At 42.3% G+C, this 7,798-nt stretch overlaps 1 long non-coding RNA gene across 3 annotated transcripts in view; it reads left to right on the top strand.

Annotated features, from left to right (window-relative positions):
• The window catches only part of LOC108518248 (uncharacterized), a 14,307-nt gene extending 7,884 nt beyond the window's left edge, over positions 1–6,423 (top strand). For 2 of the 3 annotated variants that reach the window (XR_001882326.1, XR_001882324.1), the window contains exons 2-3: positions 2,770–2,819; positions 4,673–6,423. This is a non-coding gene — a long non-coding RNA (uncharacterized LOC108518248). The remainder of the gene's footprint in view (positions 1–2,769; positions 2,820–4,672) is intronic. The other variant, XR_001882325.1, reaches the window with a different exon arrangement.
• The last annotated feature ends 1,375 nt before the right edge of the window (positions 6,424–7,798 follow it).

Genomic DNA, 7,798 nt, shown 5'->3' with positions numbered 1-7,798 from the left:
AAATATATATATATATAAAATTGGGGGCCAGGAGCAGTGGCTCATGCCTGTAATCCCAACACTTTGGGAGGCCAAGACAGGCAGACCACTTGAGGCTAGGAGTGCAAGACCAGCCTGACCAATGTGGTGAAACCCCATCTCTAGTAAAAATACAAAAATTAGCTGGGTGTGGTGGTGTGCACCTGTAATCCCAGCTACTTGGGAAGCTGAGGCAGGAGAATCACTTGAACCTGGGAGGTGGAGGTTGCATTGAGCCAAGATCATGCCACTGCACTCCAGCCTGGGCGACGGAGCAAGACTCTGTCTAAAAAAAAAAAAATTTATAATCTTATGGACCCATCATCCTATATGCTGTCCATTGTTGACTGAAATGTTATGTGGCACATGATGGTATTTGAGAGTAAATTTCTCATGTATATAATTAGAGTCCTAGTGTGGTTCATGCCTCATGCCTATAATCCCAGCTCTTTGGGAGGCCAGGGCAGGAACATCGCTTGAGGCCAGAAGTTTGAAACTAGCCTGGGTAACATAGCAAGACCCCTGTCTCTACGAAAAATTTTAAAAATGGTCTAGACATGGTGGTGCATACCTGTAGTCCTAACTACTCGGAAGGCTGAGGCAGGGAGATCATTTGAGCACAGGAGTTTGAAGTTACAGTAAGCTATGATCAAGCCCACTGTACTCCAGCCTGGATGACAGTAAGACCCTGTCACTAAAAAATAAAAATTAGGTTAAAAAAAGAATGTTATTGGGATGACCAGTGAAACTGGGATGGGGACTAAGGATAAAATGACAATAATGTAGCCATGTTAACTTCCTGTTTTGATTATTATATTGTGGTTACACTGGAAATATACACAAAAGGGTTTTGGAGTAATAGGGCATCATATCAGAAATTTACTCTCAAATACCATCATGTGCCACATAACATTTCAGTCAACAATGGACAGCATATAGGATGATGGGTCCATAAGATGATAATAAAGCTGCCCTGTACAGGTATACTATTTTTTATATTTTACACTGTATTATTACTGTACCTTTTCTATGTTTAGATATGTTTAGTTACACACTTACCATTGTGTTACAGTTGCCTACAGTGTTCAGTACAGTAACATGCTGTACAGGTTTGTAGCCTAGGAGCAATAGGCCGTACCATATAACCTAGATGTATAGTGGGCTGTACTATCTAGATTTAGGCTCACTCTATGATGTTTGCACAATAACAAAATTGACTAACACATTTCTCAGAAAAAATCCCCATGATTAAGCGGTATGTGACTGTAGTCTAAAAAAATTATTTGTACTAAACTTGCAACTTCTCCTTAAGTAACTTTTCCCCCACACATCTAACATATAATGGAAATACAAGGACAAGAAAACCGCAATAGACACTCCCATTTAGAATAGGAGATTAATAAGAGGCACATAGCAGTCATTAGCAAATCTGAGAATCATGCACTTGTCACCAACTCCACCTGCTCCAGGGGCAGGGAATGTGATTCTCTGTGGCTCTTATCTTTACCCTTGAGTCATTCCTCCTTTTCCAAAAGAAATAGGCTTTGTTCACAGTCGATAACTTGTTCAAGATGCTTCACTGGGTACCCGGTGTGCTCTTTTCATGTTGAACTATCTTTGTCTGTTTTAGCTCAAGCCACTACTGCTTACACTGGTACAATTCTTGTAGGGGAAAAAACTGAACTTTCCATGAATTTTATTTTTAATCAAACCATACCCCCAAATCTCAAGAAAAGCCCTTCCCTCCTTTAGGCTGTGAATTAGTGCTGTGGACCAAACCTTTAAGACTCTTAGAAGCACTTTAATCTACATAAGAGGTTTAGGAGGCACTGTTTTAAGTCTTTCTGAGATCTCAACAGTCTTACAACCATAAAAAAGAACAAAATTATGTCCTTTGCAGCAATATGGATGCAGCTGGAGGCCGTTATCCTAAGCAAATTATTGCAGGAACAGAAAACCAAATACCACATGTTCTCACCGATAAGTGGGAGCTAAACATTGAGTACACTTGACACAAAGGTGGGAACAATAGACTCTGGGGACTCCAACAGAGGTGGGGGGACAAGAGTTGAAAAACTACCTATCGGGTACTACCTACTGGGTGATAGGATCAATAGAAGCCCAAACCTCAGCATCATGCAATATATTCATATAACAAACCTGAACCTGTACCCCTAAATCTAAATTTCTTTTTAAATTGCTACCCAGATATTAGTATATGCCAATAATATACTAATAGAGTACAAAAAATAACTAATATAACATTTGACAAACAACAAAAGTCTTACAGCCACATCCTTGACCTTAAGTCCCCATTTTACAGGGAAGGTCTTGGAATTAATATTCCCTCTAGGTTTTAATTTACTTTGAGCATTTTTTTTTTCTGGCTGTAGATAATGCCCTGGACCCTCTATAGTTTCTCAAAATTTTGCTTGAAACAAAGTAGTTTCTTCTTCCTGTACTTCTTCACAGGCAGCTAAAGTGAGTAAGTTAGCGTTTTGAACATTTTGCCTAGAAATCTCCATACCAAGGTGGCAAGTTCAATTATTTTATCTGTGTTACTATGTTACCACTATGTCACTTAGGTCCTGAATAACCTCCCAACAACTTCCTCACTGTGCTGTCATCCTCCTTCCCACACTTCAGGACTGTGAAGCTTCCTGATTCCAAAGTCAATGTTATATGTTTTAGTTTTTTGTTATGGAAGCTCCCCACTTCTGGGTGTTAATTTGTTTTAATTATCTATTGCAGGGGTTGGGAAACTAGTTTGCATGGCCAAACCTAGCCCACCATCTGTTTTGGTAAGTGAAAATGCTTTAGAACTCAGCCATGTTCTTTTGTTTGTGTATTTTCTATGGTTGTTTTCATACTGTGATGGCAAAGTTTAGTAGCAACAGAGATCATCTGGCCTGCAAAACCTAAAATATTGACTATCTGATCTTTTACGGAAAGTTTGCCAATGCCTGATTTATTGCTATGCAAAACAAAACAAAACAAAAAACTACTCAAAATGAATCTCTTAAAACAACAATTTATTATTTCTTACAATTATGTGCGTTACCCATTAACCCAGTGGTTTTCTGCTTCACAGAGTGTTGGCTGGGGTGGTAGAAAGTCTGGAGGTACAAATGACCTCACCCACATGGCTGAAAGTTGGTGCTAGTTGCCAACTGGGAGCTCAGCTGGAACTGTTAGCCAGGTGTCTCACTTCTCCTCCAGGTGGGCCCCCACAGAGTTGGTTGGGTCTCTTCACAGCTTTGCAGCTGGGTTTTCAGAAGGAGCATTCTGAATGCATAGGAGAGAACAGAATACTTTTTTGTTGTTGCTTTTTTGAGACAGGGTCTCGCTGTGTTGCCCAGGCTGGAGTGCAGTGGTGTGTGATCTCGGCTCACTGCAGCCTCCACCTCTTGGGCTCAGGTGATCCTCCCAACTCAGCCTCCCGACTAGTTGCTACTACAGGTGTGCGCCACCATGTCCAGCTAATTTTTGTATTTTTAGTAGATATGGGGTTTTGCCATGTTGCCCAGGCTGGTCTCAAACTCCTGGGGTCAAGTTTTCTACCCGCCTCGGCCTCCCAACGTGCTGGGATTACAGGCGTGAGCCATTGTGCCCAGGCACAACTTCTGAGGCCAAGCCTCAGAAGTTATACAGTGACACATAGCTACATTCTGTTGGTCTGCATAAGTCACAGCACCAACCTAGATTCAAGGGGAGAGGAAATAGACTCCACATATTGATAAGAGATGTAGGAAAGAATTTGTGGCCATTTTTAATCCATCACAACACAAATAAACTGCCTGTCAGGATGGTATTGCCATCTATATTTTGTTCTGAGTGCTCAACTAATTCTCATGACCCGAAGTGGATCTGCTTCCTCCTCTCACCCCTTTATCCCAGCCTGTACAAAGGTGCCATAGCACTGGGTCCAGGCCCTGCTCAGTGACTTTGGTCATCCATTTGCAGCAACATCTATACCCAACATATATATCTAGACTGTAGACAGGATACATCTACAGTCTGTTGGGATGGGTTATTTGCCCCAAGTGCTGCTTTCTCAGATCCTAGAAAGGCCAACAGAAGCCTGGTAACTGCCTTCAATTGCTGTATCTTAAAATTGTTGGAATATCCCATAACTAATTGCTAATCAGTTATTGCCATAATAATGCTGCTTAGCAAATAACCACCAAATTGAAGTGCTATACAATAATAAAGCATGTATTTCTCTCTCAGGTGCCCATGGATTGGCTGGGACAGCTCTGATTAAGGATGTAGTAGCTCTGTAGGTTGGCTAGGTTAGTCTATGCCATGTGTCTCTATGTCTTCTGTGATGCCCACCAAGTGCATGTTTTTCACATGGCACAAGATGGGTGAGCAAAAAGCCCCAATATCTCATAAGGCCTGTGGTTGGAGTGGTCACTTCCACTCACATTCTATCAGCCAAAACAAGTTGGCCAACCCACCATTATCATCTTCTGCCTCTAGTGGGAGAAACTTCAAACTTACATGGCAAAGGGACTGGATATAGGGAGTGGTAAAGAATTAGAACAATGCAACCCTCCATGACTTTTTCTTTTTCTGGAGCTAGAATGGTGGTTGGGAATTGTGCTCCAGAACAATTCACAATTTGTAATATCTCTGGTCTCTTTTCCTCCAGTTTCCTGCTCTTCCCAACCTGCACTATGGACTTCATCAGATTTCAGCATTGGAGAGAATATGAAAGGACATCAACCCTAACTTCATCCAGTGAGGGTTTCCACACACCATACACTCTCTGAGAGGTCTCCTGGCTTTGTGTGCACGCCTCCAGCGACAGGGAGCTCACTATGTCATGAGGCAGCCTGCTCCCTTGTGGCTATCACTGACCCAACTATTAAGCCTTCTTATACAGACAGTCCCTGACTTGCTGTTAGACTTACGACTTTTTGATTTTACAGTGGTGCAAAAGCAATATGCATTCAGTAGAAACTGTATTTCAAATTTTGAATTTTGATCTTTTCCCAGGCTAGCAACATATGAAGGCCAACCTTTTGTTTTTAAAATAGGCTTTGTGTTAGATGCTTTTGCCCAACTATAGGTTAATGTAAATGTTCTGAGAATATTTAAGGAAGGCTAGGCTAAACTGTGATCTTTGGGAGCTTAGATATGTTAAGTGCATTTTCGGCTTACAATATTTTCAACTTACGATGAGTTTATTGGGATGAAGCCCATTGTGAGTAAAGGAACATCTGCATTAAGCTAAAATTCATGTCTATAACTTCGTCAGTAATATCAAGTCTGTTCCTCAGAGCCAGAGAATAAACTGAATCATTTTCCACGTGATGGTCTTTCTGCTATTTAAAGAGATCAGCCATGTACCTTCTCCCAAGCTGAAGACAACTCCTCACCAGGCTACCTATCAATTCTACCTTTTTTTTAAAAGAGATGGGGGTCTCACTATGTTGCCCAGCCTGGTCTTGAACTCCGGGCTCAAGTGACCCTCCCACCTCAGCCGTCTGAGTAGCTGGGATTCTAGGCACATACCACCATGCCCAGCTCCATTTCCATTGTTCTTCATGCTTCCTTGTTGAGTTCCTTCCCTATCCTGATTATTATTCTTTGATTGGGCTTTGACTCCCTGGGCATTTAGTAGGGTCCGTAACTGAATGCAGCATTGCAGCCAGGGTCTAAGCAGCAGAATAGAGCAGGACCATCATCTCCGTAATTTCAAATATTATACTTTCATCAATGTCTTCTGCAACAACGTTTTTGACTATGAAAACAGTCAATTATAACACTACTCTGCCATGGCCACCACTGCCCATGATTAACACCACTGCTACAGGACCGTTCATGCTGCTGCTGCCTCCATGAATAATTTCTACACCACTCCTGCCTCTTAGCATCGCTCCTAAGAATTCAGAGTCTTCAGTGGGAATGACTGAGCCAATTCACATGCTCGAGCCCTAGCTGCCAGGTAGGGGAGGAATGAATCTTCCCCTTTCTGCCTCCATGGTGGGAGCTAGGGCATTGCCGCCCTCAAGTACTACATACACTGGAAAATTCTTCCTAAATAAGATGGGGGATTGCATGCTGAGTGGACAAGTATAATGGCAAAGGTTCGCTCCAGTCATTTTAAAAAGTTCAATTTCCCTTTAATTGTACTATTATCTAACCCATATTTTCCTCTTTAGTCACAGGAATAATATGCCACAGATTGTAAAAGGCCGGCCCAGTTTGCCAACAGACTATCAAATGCAGCTCTGTGATCTGGCAGTTTAGGGACCTGTTAAAAAAGGAAATATGATAGTCTTTGCTCTGGCTTGTTCTGAGAAATCTCCACTTCCTTTACATCTTTAAAAGTCTATTCTTGGCCAGGCACAATGACTCACGCCTATAATCCCAGCACTTCAAGAGGCCGAGGCAGGAGGATTGCTTGAGCCCAGGAGTTCAAGATCAGCCTGTGCAACATAGTGAGACTTTGTCTCTATTAAAAATAAAAAAAAAAAATTAGCCAAGCGTGGTGGTGGTATGTGTCTGTAGTCACAACTACTCATGAGGCTGAGGTGAGAGGATTGCCTAAGCCCAGGAGGTTGAGGTGGCAGTGAGATGTGATTGCACCACTGCATTCCAGCCTGGGCAACAGAACAAGACCCTGTCTTACACATTACACACACACACACACACACACACACACACACACACACACAAACAATTCTTAGATAAGAGTGTAGTTTGCAGAATCAACTTCTTCCTGTAATGGACAGGTATTGATTTTGTCTGCCTCCTCCTTAACATTACTCCTTCTGTTAGAGATTCCCACTCTTCCCCATGTGATTAGAAGAGGCTAACTATGGGGTCTCTATGGCCCAGGTGACTTATATCTGGCCAATCAGAACACTATACCCTTCTGGCCACAATTGATTGGTTCAGGATCAACATGTGGCCCAAGAAGGACTAAGGAGCAATGTCCCTTCTTCTCCCAGGACTTCTGCTGCAAATGTTGAGTAAAAGACTTTTCCTTTCATCTGGAATGGCCAGTCGGGAGTTAGCAAGGGTGCTATATTAGTTTCCAAGGACTGCTCTAACAAATTGTTACAGACTTGGTGGCTTAAAACAACAGAAATTGATTCTCTTACAGTTCTGGAGGCTAAAAGTCCAAAATATCAAGGTATCAGCAGGGACATGCTGCTGCTTCTTTTTCTTTTCTTTTTTTTTTTTTGAGATAGGGTCTCACTCTGTCACCCTTCCTAGTAGCTGGTATCACAGGCATATGTCACCATGCCCAGCTAATTTTTTAAAAAAATGTTTGTGAAGACGAGGTCTCACTCTGTTGCCCAGGCTGGACATGCTCCTTCTGAAAGCTCTAAGGAAGAATTCTTTCTTGCCTCTTCTAACTTCTGGTGGCTCGCAGCCATCCTTGGCATTCCTTGGCTTGTAGTGGCATCATTCTAATCTCTGCCTCCATCTTCACATGGCCTTCTCTCTGCCTATGATTTTCTCCTGTTGATGTGTCCTCTCCTCTTATAAGTAAACCAATCACTAGACTTAGGGCTCACCCTAATCCAGTATGACCCCATCTTGACTTAACTAATTGCATCTGCAAAGACTATTTCCAAATAAGCTCAATTCTGAGGTTTCGGATAGAAATGAATTTTGGAGGTATGCTATCTATCTCATTACAACAATTATGTGGAAAGAGCCTGTCTGAGAATTAAGCCAACAAGGAAGCTAGAGGGTTGCGCCCTGGTGTGCTGTATCAGACTCCCCCTGGGCTGACCAGTTATGTGACCTGGTGAATTAC

Source organism: Rhinopithecus bieti, unplaced genomic scaffold, assembly GCF_001698545.2.
Source record: "Rhinopithecus bieti isolate Rb0 unplaced genomic scaffold, ASM169854v2 scaffold_44986, whole genome shotgun sequence".
Lineage (NCBI taxonomy): Eukaryota > Metazoa > Chordata > Mammalia > Primates > Cercopithecidae > Rhinopithecus > Rhinopithecus bieti.
Note: the sequence above shows the minus strand (reverse complement) of the source record. Positions and strands in the feature narration are given on the sequence as shown.